Source organism: Panthera onca, chromosome F1 (assembly GCF_046562875.1).
Source record: "Panthera onca isolate mPanOnc1 chromosome F1, mPanOnc1 haplotype 2, whole genome shotgun sequence".
Lineage (NCBI taxonomy): Eukaryota > Metazoa > Chordata > Mammalia > Carnivora > Felidae > Panthera > Panthera onca.
In genome coordinates, this window is record NC_138355.1 from 65327127 (window position 1) to 65343881 (window position 16755).

The following is a 16755-nucleotide window of genomic DNA, read 5'->3' on the forward strand; positions in this document are numbered from 1 at the left end:
AGTGTCCATTAAATCCTTTCTGCTTCATCGGTACAGGTATGATGTTAAGGTCCTAATCCTGACTATGTTAGTACCTCCTAATATAATATGAGTACTATATATTTTAATACTGTATCTTTAAGAGAAAGTTTTTTTAAGTTTGTTTATTTATTTTGAGAGAGAGAGAGCAGGGGAGGGGCAGAGAGGCAAGAAAAGAGAGAATCCCAAGCAGGGTCTGGGCTGTCAGCGCAGAGCCTGATATGGGGCTATGATCCCACAAACCATGAGATCATGACATGAGCCCACATCAAGAGTCAGACATGTAACTGACTGAGCCACCCAGGCACCCCAGCACTCTATCGTTTTTTTTTTTTTTTTTTTTTTTATGTTTATTTATTTTTGAAGGAGAGAGAGAGACAGAGCGTGAATGGGGGAAGTGGAGAGAGAGAGGGAGACACAGAATCCGAAGGGGTTCCAGGCTCCCAGCTGTCAGCACAGAGCCCGACGCGGGGCTCGAACTCATGAACTGCGAGATCATGACCTGAGCCAAAGCCGGTCGCTTCACCGACTAATCCACCCGGGCGCCCCTGTGCTCTTTGAATAGACTTTTACATTGTATTAATTCTTTGGGGGGAGGGATGGATGCAGAGAGAGATTAGCAGGTTGAGGGGCTTTACTGTCTGTTTGGGTCACTCTGGAGCTGTGTAATAATATAAAGTATTGATAGGAGTTAGGCAAAGAAACCCGACTGCTGTGCAGTGGAAGATGGTTGCCTTTCACTCCACCCACCACCCGCCAGTTCTCACGAGAAACAGCGGTGACAATTGTCGTCTGCAGCCTGACTTCCCTTATTGCTTAAAACACAAAACCTTTGATTCATTTCCTTCCCTCCTGACATATTTGTGATAACTTTTTACTTCTTTTTGCCTCTTGAGTCGAGATTTAACATTCCTAATGAATATCACAGATTTTGCCTTATTTCATAGCGATAGAATAGATTATTCCTCTCTGAATATTTTTGCATACATTAAGCACTCTTTATAGTCTCTTTTTGAGCTTTTAACGCATAGCTGAGCTAATCTTGATTTTGAAGGTATCATCTGTATGCAACAGATTTGTGGTAAGACTTGCATAATTTAAAAGTCCTATGAGTTGAAACTCATTTTCCCACAGAAGTAAAAGTAAAGTGGGAATATACACATTTAGGGGACATAAATCCACAACTCTCACCATGTGATTTTGTATTAAGGCTGCTTTGTCTGTTATCATCATTCTCTCCAGAATTTAGTAGAGTCCTTTCTTCCAAGTTAGCAGTATTTTTGTCACATCAAGTGGGCATGCCCATATTATTTCATCTTTACTCATTTCTTCCCCTCAGTGGCTAGTGTTTCAGGATCCCTTTACTCTAGTGCAAATTACTGAAGTGTTAGAAGATCTTAAAAATATTTTAAACTATGCATTAGTAAATGCTGACATAAAATCATAGGAATAAGCATGCGTCATAAAGAATGATGTCAGATCAAGAAACAGGAACTCTGAATGATTATGGATTAAGGAAGAAAAAAATATATGGTATTTTATTATGAATAGTTTTGTAAAGATGGCTGCTGACACTGATTCAGTTACTCAACTACAGTGGCAAGCTCCTGGGCTCTTTCCGTTTTCCCCGGGGCATTTTCAGTGGGTCAGTTTTTGCCCTTGGGCTTGTTCTTTCCTCAGTGCAGAAGTCTGCTCCCTCTCCGGGCACCTCTTTCCCTGAGAGCATTCAGAAGCAGGCAGCAGGGATGTGGCCAGGGTAGTCAGAGACCGCTCTTGCACAATTCTCTCCTCTTTTATCGGGGAATAAAATATTTTTAACTAAACGGCCCAAACTAACTTATGAAGCAATCACCGGTGAAGGAAAAATACTACTGTCCTTGACGTAGAGCAGGTATGATTCATCCCCTGGAACTTGCATAATGCTTACGGGAATAAAATCAGGTTTCTTTTTTTTTTTTAATTTTTTTTAACATTTATTTATTTTTGAGACAGAGAGAGACAGAGCATGAACGGGGGAGGGGCAGAGAGAGAGGGAGACACAGAATCGGAAGCAGGCTCCAGGCTCTGAGCCATCAGCCCAGAGCCCGACGCGTGGCTCGAACTCACGGACCGCGAGATCGTGACCCGAGCTGAAGTTGGACGCTCAACCGACTGAGCCACCCAGGCGCCCCAAATCAGGTTTCTATTAGAAAGGAAAAGGAGGAGGATAGTACTTGGGCAAATAGTGGATGCGACATCCGTGCACCGTGTACCATAGAGCTTCACATCGTATTTCAATTATTTATTGCTTCGTAACCTAACACTTTAAGAGGTAGGGGCTTAAAACAGCAGTGTACTCTTACTTCTCCTGGTTCTGAGGGTTGACGAGTAGTTCTTGCCTGGGGGTCCCTCCTATGGTTGCAATGAGAGAGCAGGTGAGTCTGACACCTCGTATGTTGGGAACAGCTGGAGCTAAGAGCATCTGTCTCCAAGTGACACAGATGGGCTGCCTCACGGTCTGACAGTCTCGGGACAGCCGAACGGTTTCATAGTGGCTGGTTACCTCCTGCACAAATATTCCAAGAGATCTAGTTGGAAGCCGCAAGGCTTCTTAGGACCTAGCTTTGCAAGTCATACCGTGTTACTTCTACTGCATTTTGTTGTCAAAGCAGCCACATTGCAGCTCAGATTCAAAACGTGACAGTTTCGTAATGGACTGAAGTTTGCATTCGCCCCCAGTTCACATGTTGAAACCCTAACTGATAACGCGATGGTGTCAGGGGTTGGGGTCTTTGGGAGGTTGGTTAGGTCACGAGGAGGTCAGGAGTATAATGACTGCACCTTAGAGAAGAGACCCCAGACGGCTCTCACCCCTTTTGTCTTGTGAGGGCACATCGAGAAGACTGCCATCTATGAGTCAGGAAGTGGACTTTCACCAGACACCGAAGGTCCAGCACCTGGATCTCAGACGTCCTGTCTCCGGATCTGTGAGAAATAACTGTTTATGGTTTAAGCCACCCCGTCCATGGCATTTTTGTTAGAGCAGCCCTAGGGGACCAAGACAGGGTGACAAAGTATGGCACGTGGTGGCTGATATCTTTAATATGCTGGCTAATAGAACCTCCCAACGAAGCACTAGCATGAACACGGTTTGTGATTCATGTTCATTGGTGTTGTAATTGTCCAACTGTTGATGAATCTTTCCAATTTAGAGAGATTTACACTGATTGAACTTTTAGAGAATATTTAATCATTCATGCCATACTCTTTAATTCGCACTGTTCAAACTATTATTTTGGGGGGCGCCTGGGTGGCTCAAACTATTATTTTTGGGGGGCACCTGGGTGGCTCGGTCGGGTAAGCTTCTGGCTCCTGATTTCAGCTCAGGTCATGATCTCACAGCCCATGGGATAGGGCCCCCACATGGGGCTCTGTGCTGGTGGTATGGAGCCTGCTTGGGATTCTCTCTCTCCCTCTCTCTCTGCCCCTCCCCTACTTGCTCACTCTTGTTCTTTCTCTCAAGATTAAAGAAAAAAAAAATATATATATATATATATATTTAAGTTTATTTGTTTATTTTGAGAGAGAGAGAAAGCACGATCGGGGAGGGGCAAGAGAGAGGGAGAGAATCCCAAACAGGCTCTGCGATGCCAGCGCAGAGCTCAACACCTAACACGGGCCTCAAACCACTATTCAAAATATTATTAAATATAATCTCACTACATTTCATATGCAACTCAACAACGTAGCCTTTTCGGAGTTTTCTTATCTCCTTTCTCTCCTGTTCTGTTTGCTTGTTTGCTTGATTGATTGATTTGCATATCATTGGGTACAAGGAAGGGGGCTGAGAGAGTGCCTGGGGGATGGGTTGGGTGAAAAGGCACTCTGGGGAATCTGAACATTTAAATGGATTTCTGTTACTTGCTGTGGAGTGTTCGATGTAGACCTCTCCTCCTCCACCTCCTCTGCAAAGTCTTCAGTAAATTCGACTTTGTTCACTGCTGCTTTCTTATGAGTGAGCGTTGATTTGGGCAGGGAAGGGCATTGGCAAAACTGTTGCAATGTTGCTTTCTGGGGTCACATGGGGCAGTGCTAGAGAAGGATGGGAACCCCAGGTGGGATGGGGGCCAGTGGTGGTGGTTGGGGGCTTGCAGGCAGAGGGGGTCATGAAAAAGTATGTCCCTAGGAATTTACAGAAACTTTACAGAACTTTCCTCAGGGCATGATCTTGGGGAATTGAGGTAATTCTACCTAAATTTCAAGTGCTGGGGAGGGGTCCACCGCAAGCTGGGTTAGCTACTGGAGTGACTCCTATGTTAGCCAATCAGACAGCTGCATTGGCCCTGAAGTCCCCAAGCAAAATAACATTTTACACTTGGGAGAAACCCCTTAGATTTCTATCAATAGTAGTGCATTTGGGTAGATTAACTAATTTAGGCAATGGCCTCCTGTGCAGAAAACCTCTTAGAAGTAACCGTGCTGACCACTCATTGTCTCCAGTAAATCAAACAGATTTGCTGAACAGCTGCATTAAGCATGTCTTTTTATTTTCTGTACCCTAATATTTAAAAAAAACTTTTTTAATGTTTATTTATTTTTGAGAGAGAGACAGAGAGAGACAGAGCATGAGCGGGAGAGGGGCCGAGAGAACGGGAGACACAGAATCGGAAGCAGGCTCCAGGCTCTGAGCTGTCAGCACAGAGCCCGATGCGGGGCTTGAACCACGAACTGTGAGATCATGACCTGAGCCGAAGTCAGACGCTCAACCGACTGAGCCACCGGGCACCCCTGTATTCTGAAATTTTGACATTGAGGGCCTTGCTGACCTTGGAGGACTGTCCCTCCCAGGACTAGCCCATTGCTAGAGGTAGTAAACAGCCCGCCCCTCTTTTCAAATGCAAACCGGTCAATCCAGAACCTGTACCCTTAATCCCTTCCTTTATTTCACTAATCACCCCGGAGCCAGGTGTCAGAGAGGAGAGCCAGGCAAAACCTCTCTGGCCTGGAGATGCTGAAACGATTCAAACCAGCCCCTCTTACACCCGCTGTCCCTTCCTTGTCTATCCCGTCCCAGGGAAACCACAATAAAGACTCTGGCCTGCGGCTCCTCGTCTTTCTCCGGCACCAGCGACCAGCGCCGTATTTTCCCCCGCGTCCCCCTGCTCTGCCTGCCACGGAGGGCATGACCCCTCCCCTGGGAACTGTGAGGACTGTAGTGGTTTTCAGCAGCAATCGTCTGCTGCTCTGTGAGCCTTACCGAACCTCAGTTGTCCGTGAGCACGCTTCGTACCAGACTTGGATGCACCAGATTCCTTAGGTACCCGGGATCACAAGGAATCAACACACTTTTCCCAGGAGAATCCACATCATCGGGCGGTAAGAACCTGCAACTGCCTGGAAACCTGAGAAAAGAGGAGACTGGCAGAGATCGGAGCACCTGTGGGGTGTGTGTGCTATGTGTGTATGTGGGGGTACGTGTGTGTGCATGGTGGGTATATGTGTGTGCTGTGTTGTGTATGTGCGTGTACCGCTTTCTCAGCTCTCCCCACACCTCTCAGAGCATTTCTCGGGGGTCCTAGAGGTGCTAGAAGGGCTGTCGCCTGCCCAAGGCTGCTGGGCAGGGATGGCAGGAGATATCGCCCGTAGGGTTCAAGGCTGTGCAGGTGCAGGTCTGGTCCAGGTTGCAGAGGCTGAAGAGTCGGTAAAGACAGGCTCTTCCTGGGACACAGACCACCCCCCCAGGCCCACTGGCATCCATCTGCATGTATGATCTCTTCTCCTCCCTTCAAGGAGCCCTCTAAGATAGGGCCCTTTTCTCAAAGACACTGGATTCCAGTATAAATGGAGGCCCTCTTAGCCATCCTATTGGAAGCAATAGTGTCTAGAAACTGAAAAGAGCGAACAGGGGCCTCTCTAGGCCATCCTAGAGGAAGACGACTTAGAAATGAAGGGAAAAGAACCACAGCAACGATCCCAGACAGTTCTGGAGACTCTTCTAATCCCAGCCCCTGAGACACTAAATGGAAAAAGAAACAGGTCATTTGAGGTTACTGAACCATCAGCCAAGGTCCACCCATAGGTGAGTTTTGGTCCCTGAGACGAATCCCTTGTCTTTTCTGGAGTTTCTCTGAGGGCCTTGGGGTTCACTTCTGCAGTTTGCATTTAGGTGGAACTCATTTCTTAAGCCAGCCAGTGGTTTAGAAGAGGAAGAAGGAGATGAAAGGAGAGGCGGAGGGGAGTAAAATGTCCTGCCTGGAACCTCAGGGTGTGGCCTTCCTCATATACAAATAAGTTCATGGCAGGAGCACCCGGGCGGCTCTGTTGGTTGAGCCGTTGAGCATCTGACTCTTGATTCCGGCTCAGGTCGTGATCCCAGGGTCATGGGATCAAGCCCCACGTCGGGCTGAGCGTGGAGCCTGCTTGGAATTCCCTCTGCCCCTCTCCCCCGCTCTCACTCACTTTCTCGCTCCCTCTCTCTCTAAAATAAAAAAGAAAAGAAAAGAAATAAGGTCATGGCAGATGTAATTAATTAACATGAAGTCATAGTGGAGTTAGATGGGTCCTTAAGCCAATGTGGTGTCCCTAAAGAAGATGAGAGGAGATGGGGGGGGGAATAGAACCCCATGTGAAAACACACAGGGAGAACACCTTGGATGACAGAAGCAGAGTTTGGAGCGATGTGTCCACAAGCCAAGAAATGACAAGGATTTCTGGCAAACACCAGAGGCTAAAAGAACGTGGAAGGATTCTTATGGGTTCCGAGGGGGCATGGGCTTCACAATACCTCGGTTTCAGACTTCTAACTTCTGTCAGAAAATTCATTTGCTGCTTTCAGCCACCCAGTTTTTGGCACTTTTTCATGGTGGCCCTAAGAGATTACCACAGGGAGGAAACAAGATTTTGGACCCACTGGCCATGTCAGTGAAACCGAGGGGCCACTTTCAGTAAGAGTCATTCAGTCCCCAAGGCCCGAGGGGACCTTCCCAAACTTTTCATCAGTGATGTATGTCCCTTATATCCCCTTGTACTGAAGACCCTCAGAGTGAAATGAGAGAATGTTCTAGAGATCTTTGAAGTGCTGTGGGCCCTTTGGCACAATGGGAATGCTGTGCTGCCCGGGGTACAACTTGGGGACGGTCTGTAGTCTATGGGTATCACTCATGCTGACGTTTGCAGTTTTTCTTCTTCTGGTCTGATGAGGGCAAGAGATAGAAACCCAAGACACTAGGGGCGCCTGGGTGGCTCAGTCAGCTAAGCATCCGACTTTGGCTCAGGTCACAATCTCACGGCTTGTGAGGTCAACCCCTGCGTCGGGCTCTGTGCTGTCAGCGAGGAGCCTGCTTCAGTTCAGTTCCTGGCTCCCTCTCTCTCTCTCTGGCCCTCCCCAGCTCATGCTTTCTGTCTCAAAAAATAAATAAAAACATCACCAAGTTAAAAGAGAGAAAAAAAAAAAAAACCCAAGAAACTAGGCGATGGTATTAAGCCACTCTCCTGCGGGAACCTTCGGGGGGGACGAGATGCCAGCTCCTCCAGACTCCTGTGCCCTGCAGGAGGGATTCAGGTTGTGAAGTGATGTTTCCTGGAAGCCCAGAAAGTAAACTTGTACAAGACCGTCGCTTGCTACCCTCCCTCTCACCCTGGAGCCCTGAGAAATGTCAGACGAGAAGCCATTATTCGCAGTCGGGATGTGGCCGCCGCTGACAGTGGCCAATAAGTATAATCGCCTTCCCGCTGAGATCTCTCAGGGGGTGCATCCCTGCTCCCTATCTCAGGGGCTGGGCTTCTACCGAGGGCCAGCAAACTCAGCTAAAAAGGTGACAGAGAAGACAAGACCCTGCCACACACCCGGGCAGCAAGGCAGATAGCTGCCATTTCCTCGGGCTGACCACTTAACCACCAAAATTTTGTTTTCTCTTCTCGTGGTCCCAGACATTTGCCTTGGTATCTTCTTTCGACTCTGGTTCTTCCTTCGGTCATGTCCCTGATGTGAAAACTGAATAACAACCCCCCGAAGTCCTGGATCCTGTGTCTATGTTAAGTTCCTTGACAAAAAGAACTTTGCAGACGGAATGAAAACTGACCGCTGATCAGTTGACCTTGAAGGAAGGAGGGTATCCTGGATTGTTTGCAGGGGTCCAATGTAATCCCAGGAGCTCACAAAAGTAGAAGAACACAGTTGGTGGTTAGAGATCGGTAGCAGAGGGGGGAGGCAGAAGAGAGGTTTGAAGTGTGGGAAAGACTTGACCCTCCAATGCTGATTTTGAGGATGGAGGAAAGAAGTCACAAGCCAAGATCTAGGGGAAGGCTCTAGAATCTGAGACTAGTCCTCAACAGACAGCCAATAAGAGACTGGGTTGCCATTCCCACAACTGCGTGAAGCTGAACTCCATGGACTCCCCTCCCAGAGCCTCCAAGAAGGAACACAGGCTGACGTCTTGATTTTGGCCTTGTGAGACGCTGAGCGGAGACCCGGTCAAGCCTGCCAGACTTCTGACCCAAGGAGACTGAGATAATGAATTCGTGTTGTTTTCAGGCACTACGTTGGTGGTAATTTGTTACAGTGGCGATAAAAAACGAATCGACTTAGGGCATCCGGTTCCCTCAGGAAGTAAACCCAGGTTTCTCCTGTGGAGAATGAGGTAGATTTCCTAACCTTTTCTCACCCTACTCACTGGCCTTTACATTGAAGAGGATGATCCTCTTTATTGCAAATTAGCCCAGCAACCAAGCCTTGTTGCAGGAAGAGGGTTTCAACCTGCTTCTTTCACGGTGTTCCAAGAAGACTCAAGCCTGTTCACTTAAACCAAGTTGCATGGAAAAAAATAAAGCTGCCTAACGTTTACTTGCACAATGAGCAAACTTCCTGATCATATCTTCGCCCGAAATTTATACTCACCAAGTTTACCTTTTATGTTTGATTGGAGTCTCTTAGGCCCTTTTGAGATTTTTGTTTGCACTCTTCGGGGATTTCTTTTTCACTTTGTTGGCTCCTAAATATCGCAATTGTAAAATAAAGTGAAGCATATAAGATAGTTAAACATATAAGATAGTTAAAGCAGTGAAATGAATATACAGTTAACCCTTGAACAATATGAGGGTTGGGGGTACTGACGCCGCCCTCCACCCCATGCAGTCAGAATCCGAATATAACTTTTGGTTCCCCCAAACTTAATTACTAATAGCCTACCATCAACCTGAAGCCTTACCTGTAACATAGCCGATTAACATTTGTTTTGTATGCTTCTACATGTTACACATGATATTCTTGCAATAAAGTAAGCTAGAGAAAAGAACATGTTATTAAGTAAATCATAGGAAAGAGAAAATACATTTATGGTACTTACTTTTTTTTAAATGTTTATTCACTTATTATTTTTTAAAGAGAGAGAACACAAGTGGGGGAGGGGCAGAGAGAGGGGGAGACACAGAATCTGAAACAGGCTCCAGGCTCTGAGCTGTTAGCTCAGAACCCGACGCGGGGCTCGAACCCACGGACCATGAGATCATGACCTGAGCCGAAGTCAGATGCTCAACCGACTGAGCCACTCAGGCATCCCTAGTACGCGCTGTTTTAACGAAAAAATATGCACATATATGAGTGGAAGAGCGCAGTTCAAACCCATGCTGTTCAAGGTCAACTGTACCGTCTGTATTCACCTCTTAAATAGCTCAGAAGTTTACCTCTTAAATAGCTCAGTGAGTCGCAGGTACACTCATGCTAATTTAACACCTAGCTGTTCTTTTCAATAATCAATAGTTATAACATTGCTTTTAAAAACTTATTTAAAGAATGGTATCAGGAGGAATGAGGGCTAATCTGTGGAGAGGGTCGTCAGGGAAGCTGATAGTTCAAGGTTGGAGGAAATCAAAAAGTAGTGGGAGTTCAACATGGTTGTGGGAACATTTACACGCTATTCGTAGATGGTGCGATTACATTCCAACAGCTAATGAATTACAATCACAGATGAATAAGTAATTATAATTCCAAAATCAATGGAGATAGTATTTAAACTAATCAAAAACCCCAATGCCATACGTCTGTGTATCTACTAGGATCCCTTTTGCTGCAACAATTCAAATGCTTAAACAGGAAGGAAATTTATTCTCCAGCCTGACTGGAAGTCCAGAGGAGAGGTAGGTTCTTGGGTCAGATGGTAAAGAGGCTCAACGTCATTGTCAAGGACCCAGATTGTCTCTCTGTCTACTTTGCCCTTCTTAGCAGCCAGTCTGGCTCCTACAGTCCCAGGATGGTTGCCAAAGGTATGTTAACTAATTGGAATTTAAGTAAAAACTTTTTTAAAAAATGACAAAAAGCCCTAAAACAAGAGTGTAGCAAGACCTAAGAAATCACTGGATCTGGAAAACAAAAATCCACAGAGAACCTAGGTAGGACTGTCTTTCTCTTCTTTTTTCTTTCTTTTTTTTTTTTTTTTTTGAGATATAACTGTTTTGTTGAGATATAATTGACATGCAGCATGGTGTAAGTTTAAGGTGGACAGCATAAGGACTTGACTTACATATGTTGTAAAAGGATTGCTGCCACAAGCCTAGTTAATATCCATCATCCCATAGACACACACACACACACACACACACACACACACACACAGAGGAAAAGAAAAAAATGTCTTTTCCTTGTGATGAGAACCTTTAGGATTTACTCTCCTAACAACTCTCCTATGTACTGCACCGCAATGTTAGCGATGGTCACCATGTTGTACATCACACCCCCAGTACCTACTTATCTTGTAACTGGAATTTTGTACCCCCCTTCATGTGATTTGCCCACTCCTTACTTTTGGTAACACCAATCTGATCTCTTTTTCTGTGAGGTTTTTTTCCCCCTGAGGTTCCATATATGAGTGAGATCATACAATATTGGACTTTCTCTGCCTGACTCATTTCACTTAGCATAGCGCTCTCAAGCTCCATCCATGTTGTTGCAAATTAGAAGAGTTACTTCTTTTTTTTTGTTTTTAATTTTTTTTTAATGTTTATTTATTTTTGAGACAGAGAGAGACAGAGCATGAACGGGGGAGGGTCAGAGAGAGGGAGACACAGAATCTGAAACAGGCTCCAGGCTCTGAGCTGTCAGCACAGAGCCCGACGCGGGGCTCGAACTCACGGACCGCAAGATCATGATCTGAGCCGAAGTTGGACCCTTAACCGACTGAGCCACCCAGGCTCCCCGGAGTTACTTCTTTTTTATGGCTGACTAATATTCCACTGTGTATATATACCACATCACCTGCATCCATTCATCTGTTGATGGACGCTGATGTTCTTTTCACGTCTTGGCTACTGTAAATAATGCTGCAATGAACATGGGGACGCAGATGTCTTTTCAACATACTGATTTCATCTCCTTCAGATATATATCCTGAAGTAGAATTGCTGGATCATATGGTAGTTCTATTTTTAATTTTCTGGAGAACCTCTATTTTTAATTTTCTGGAAACCACTGCTTTCCATAGTGGTTGTAGCAATTTATATCCCCACCAATAGCGCACAAGGATTCCTTTTCCTCCACAGGCTCACCAGATCTGTTATCCCTTGTCTCTTTGATGATGGCACTTCTAACAGGTGTGAGGTGATACCCTGTGGTTTTGATTAACATTTTTCCAATGGTTAGTGATGATGAGCACCTTTTCATGCACCTGTTGGCCATTTGTATATATTTTTTGAAAAAAAAAATGTTTGTGAATGCAAGCTGGTGCAGCTGCTCTGGAAAACAGTATGGGGTTTCCTCAAAAAACTGAAAACAGAACTACCCTATGACCCAGCAACTGCACTACTAGGCATTTATCAACGGGATACAGGTGTGCTGTTGCGAAGGGGCGCATGCACCCCCATGTTTATAGCAGCACTGTCGACAATAGCCAAAGTATGGAAAGAGCCCAAATGTCCATCGATGGAGGAATGGATAAAGTGGTATATATATATATATATATATATATATATATACACACACACACACAATGGAGTATTACTCGGCAATCAAAAAGAATGAAATCTTGCCATTTGCAACTACATGTATGGAACTGGAGGGTATTATGCTAAGTGAAATTAGTCAGTCAGAGAAAGACAAATATCATATGACTTCACTCATATGAGGAATTTAAGATACAAACAGACGAACAGAAGGGAAAGGAAACAGAAATAATATAAAAACAGGGAGGGGAACCAAACAGAAGAAACTCATAAAAACTCAGGAGCACAAACTGAGGGTTACTGGACGGGTTATGGGAGGGGGGGATGGGCTAAATGGGTAAGGGACACTAAGGAATCTACTCCTGAAATCATTGTTGCACTCTATGATAACTAATTTGGATGTAAATTTGAAAAAATTAAAAATTAAATTAAAAAAAATTTTTTTAAAAAGAAAAAAATTGCCTATTTAGGTCCTTTTCCCATTTTGAAATAGGATTGGTTGGGTTTTTTGCTATTGAGTTGTATGAATTCTTTATATATTTGGATATTAACTCCTTATTAGATATATGGTTTGCAAACATATTGTCCCATTCAGTAAGTTGTCTTGGTAGGACTGTCTCTTGATTCGGCTTCTCTCCATGAGTCTACTTCTTTCTTCATTTTGTGGACCAATTCTCTCTCTTCTCCTGTCTGCTGGGTCCACAGCAAAAAAAAAAAAAAAAAAAGTACCCATTTATAGCTATTCCTAGAGAACTCGTTTCCATTCTTATCCCCACTCTCCATCTCCTGTACCTCCCTCTCATTTCTTAATTTCCTCCAAATTCCTTGGTTAGGGTCTTGGACTAGTGCATCTTGGATCAGAAGCCTACCGTTGGTCCAATCACCTGTGGCTAGAGGGTTAGAGTCATGTTCCACAAAACTTGACAATAGGCTTTGATTGTCATTGATGAAAGGAAGGGGAGTCCATGTAAGAAATTAAAGATGTTGGGGCACCTGGGTGGCTCAGTGGCTCAGGTCATGATCTCCTGGTTCTTGAGTTCGAGCCCTGCATTGGGCTCCATGCTGGCAGTGTGGAGCCTGCTTGGGATTCTCTCCCTCCCTCTCTCTGCCCCTCCTCTCCCCTCATCTCGCTAAGTTAATTCAAAAAAAGAAACTAAGGACTTTGTTGTGTAATGCGCAGCTATTCTCAAAGGTGACGTGGATCAGAATAACATGAGAATGGAAAACTTTTTATCATAAAAAATTTCAACACATGCAGAATCAGAGCCATTAATATAATGAACCTTACTATCCCCCAGCTAAGGATGTTTACTCACATAAGCACAATGCCATCACCACACCTAACAAAATCAACAATTTCCTTGGTATCATCTACCATCCCGTCAATATTTAAATTGCCCCAATGGCAGGAAACTTCTTTGTGTTTGGTTTTTTTTTTTTCAAACCAGGATCTAAACAAGATCCTCATGCTACCTTGGTTGTATGCCTCAGCAACCTCCTTTAACCTAGAGCTGTCCCCACCCCACTCCCTGACTCCATTTTTATGACATTAACCTATGAAGAAACAATGTTAGTTGTTCCTGCCGAATGTCCCACATACTGGATTTTATCTGTCTGCGTCTTCATTATGGGCTCATAAATAGAATTTCGTTCTAAGGGCTTGATTTACTGCAAGGTCAACATTTTTTGAAAATACATGTCACTAGTGGTGCTGCATGCTTCCTGATGCCTCAAGTTCATGGCCATTCAATGTCTAGTGTCCCACTCTTAGTTATGCTAAGACTGACCAAGGGGTTCAGGTGGTGACAGCTTGATTTCTCCCTTGTAAATGTCATTATCAAACTTTTGCCTAAAATGCTCACCCATTGACTACCTTTGCCTGAATTATTTATTTCATTAGGTACTACAAAATGGATGTGAGAAGATCCAACCAGGGGGCAAGTGCATATGTAACTTCCCTAGGTATTGCCAGATTCTCTTCCACTGGAGTTGTAACCATTCTTAAAATTTTGTGTGTGTGTTTATTTATTCTTGAGAGAGGAGGGGAGAGAGCAGGAGGAGACAGGGGAGGGGCAGAGAGAGAGAGGGAGACACAGAATCTAAAGCAGGCTCCAGGCTCTGAGCCATCAGCACAGAGCCTGATGCAGGGCTTGAACCCGTGAACCATGAGATCATGACCTGAGCCGAAGTTGGACACTTACCTGTCTGAGCTACCCAGGCTCCCCATTGTAACCATGTTTTATTCCAATCAGCAATGTAGGAGATATTATCATATCTCACCCCAGCATGTTTTCAAAGTTTTGGTTTTCATCGATATGATAGACAAGAGGTGTCACCTCAGTAAGGATTTAATTTGTATTTCCCTTATGATGAGTGAGCATGAGGGCAACTGGGTTTTGAAAACAAACAAACAAACAAACAAACAAAAAAGGCAAGAAAGCCCCAGTGATGATGATGATTTTAAGCACACACTAACTTATTTCCTCTCCTTTTGGTCAAAAAATATCTTCCCATCAAGCTTGGTAACCGGTTTCCTCTTTCCCCAAGGAAAAATTCTCTCCTCACCTGTCATAATTCTCAGGAAATTCAATAGCATATGGCCCTACGCCACATAAGAAAAAAAATGGGGATTTGAAAGCATAACTCTCTGATAACAAGTTTCTTGATGAATGTCACTCCATTACACCAACAGCAGAGCAGTGTGATTTCCAAGGAAGAACAAAAATCTGCTACAAGGAAGCTTAATGTATGACAGTTTTCCACGAGTAGGTGGACTGCTTAAGCATAGCAGCAAGATGAAATAATCGTCTGCTTAAGAAGGGATTAAGAGAAGTAAGGATGACTCATGAGCACATAGTTCTTTTTTTTTTTTTTAAAGTTTATTTATTTATTTTGAGGGAGACAGAGACAGAGCAAGTCGGGGAGGGGCAGAGAAAGAGGGAGAGAGAGAGGGAGAGAGAGAGAATCCCAAGCAGGTTCCACACTCTCAGTGCAGAGCCGGACACAGGACTCAAACCCACGAACTGTAAGATCATGACCTGAGCTGAAATCAAGAGGTGGATGCTTAACCAACTGAGCCACCCAGGCGCCCCTTATTTTCATAGATACACACTCGAGATGTGTGGCGAGTCCTATATACAGAAAGACATTCACATGTAGTTTATACCAACTGACATTGTACCACAGTAATCGTGGGAGATAAGTAAATGTGATCCCTTTTAAAATGTTGGATTACAGATTGGCTCACATGGCTTATTCTGTCTGAAATTAATTAATTAATTAATAATATGTCGACAGGTTGGTTGTTCATAAAGGCCTTAGAGGAAACAGGGAGATGTTGTTCAGAGGGTACAAACTTCCAGTTATAGGTTGAGTAAGTTCTGGGGAGTTTAATGTACATAGTGGTGATAGTTCTACTGTATTACATACTTGAAAGTTGCTAAGAGAGTGGATCTTAAATGTTCTCACCACAAAAAACAAACGGTAATTAGGTGGCAAGATGAAGGTGTTTGCTTATGGTACAGTGGGAATCATTCTGCAATGTAGAAAGATAGCAAATCAATGCATTATACACCCTAAATTTACACAATGTTATATGTCAATTATATCTTAAAGCTGGGCGGGGGTAAGGCCATAGAAATTACTCTTAAAGCTAAATCTGACTCTCAGATGACCGAAGTCCCCCTTCCCAAGAATATCAGCTGATCAAGGCAGAAAAGGCTCAGAAAGAAAGAGAAGGAAAGAAAGAAAAGGAAGGAAAGAAAAAAGGAAGGAAGGCAAAGAAAGAAAAAAAGAAAGAAAGAAAAGGGAGGAAAGAAAGAAAAAAAGAAAGGAAAGAATGAAAAGGAAGGAAAGAAGAAAAAAAAGGAAGGAAAGAATGAAAAGGAAGGAAAGAAAAGGAAGGAAAGAAGAAAAAAGGAAGAAAGGCAGAGAAAGAAAGAAAGAAAGAGAAGGAAAGAAAGAAAAGGAAGGAAAGAAGAGAAAAAAGGAAGGAAGGAAGGCAGAGAAAGCAAGAAAGAGAAAATAAAAGGGTTTTCTCATCAATACCAGCAGACTAAAGAGGGCTCAGTGTCTCCTGATGGATAGACTTTTCTTGGTCTTTCTTCATGGGGACACATCACTGCTGTCCTCCAGGACAGGAACTTCAAAGGACCCAAAGATATTCAAACCAAGCCTGCTACACTCCTTTCTTGTACCTGGAGAACTATTCCTGAACGATTTCGCATACCCAGATATCTCTCCCACCTGCACCAGCTCCTTCCAAAAAGCATAATGCTGGAAGATGTTAACAGTGGCCTTTGTTCATCAATGGCCGCGAGCCTTAACCAGGGGCTGGGCTGTCTCCCCACATTGCATTCAGTTGCCTTCTATTCCCACTAATGTCTTCTGATTTTCATGCCATTTGACCTGTGGAAGTCCTACCTTTTCAACGCCTCCATTACATCTGGACCAACCTGGCTTCATTCAGCATCTGAACCCTTTCTGAGCACCTGTTATGAGCTTAGCGTAGCACAGTGATGGGCAGCTCCAGCCGGAAATGGGCAAGGGTCGCAGCCAAAGGTAGCGGCGTGCTCCCTGGAAGGAACGCCAGCAGCCGGAGAAGGAGAAAACAGGTGATTTAGGGTGATATTCAAGGCCGCAGCCCCGTCCTGGGGAGCTCAGCTTCGGCCTTGCAGCCCACCCACGAACATCACCGAGTTTACCGTGTGCTCAAACTTGCTCTCACTCACTTCTGTGAGTCACACTAGGGCCACTCACAGGCTGAAATGTCATGGTCACTTCATCAGCCCCACCCCTTTCACTTCCTGAATCTTTCAAAACAGTCTG

General features: G+C 44.5%; 1 long non-coding RNA gene across 1 annotated transcript; it reads right to left on the bottom strand.

Annotated features, from left to right (window-relative positions):
* Positions 1 to 1972: 1972 nt before the first annotated feature.
* On the bottom strand, positions 1973 to 16731 carry LOC132686602 (uncharacterized). The gene is made up of 3 exons (XR_009613808.3): positions 16351 to 16731; positions 5255 to 9277; positions 1973 to 2982 (listed from the first exon to the last, which is right to left on the bottom strand). It is a non-coding gene; the product is annotated as an uncharacterized LOC132686602 (long non-coding RNA).
* Positions 16732 to 16755: the final 24 nt, after the last annotated feature.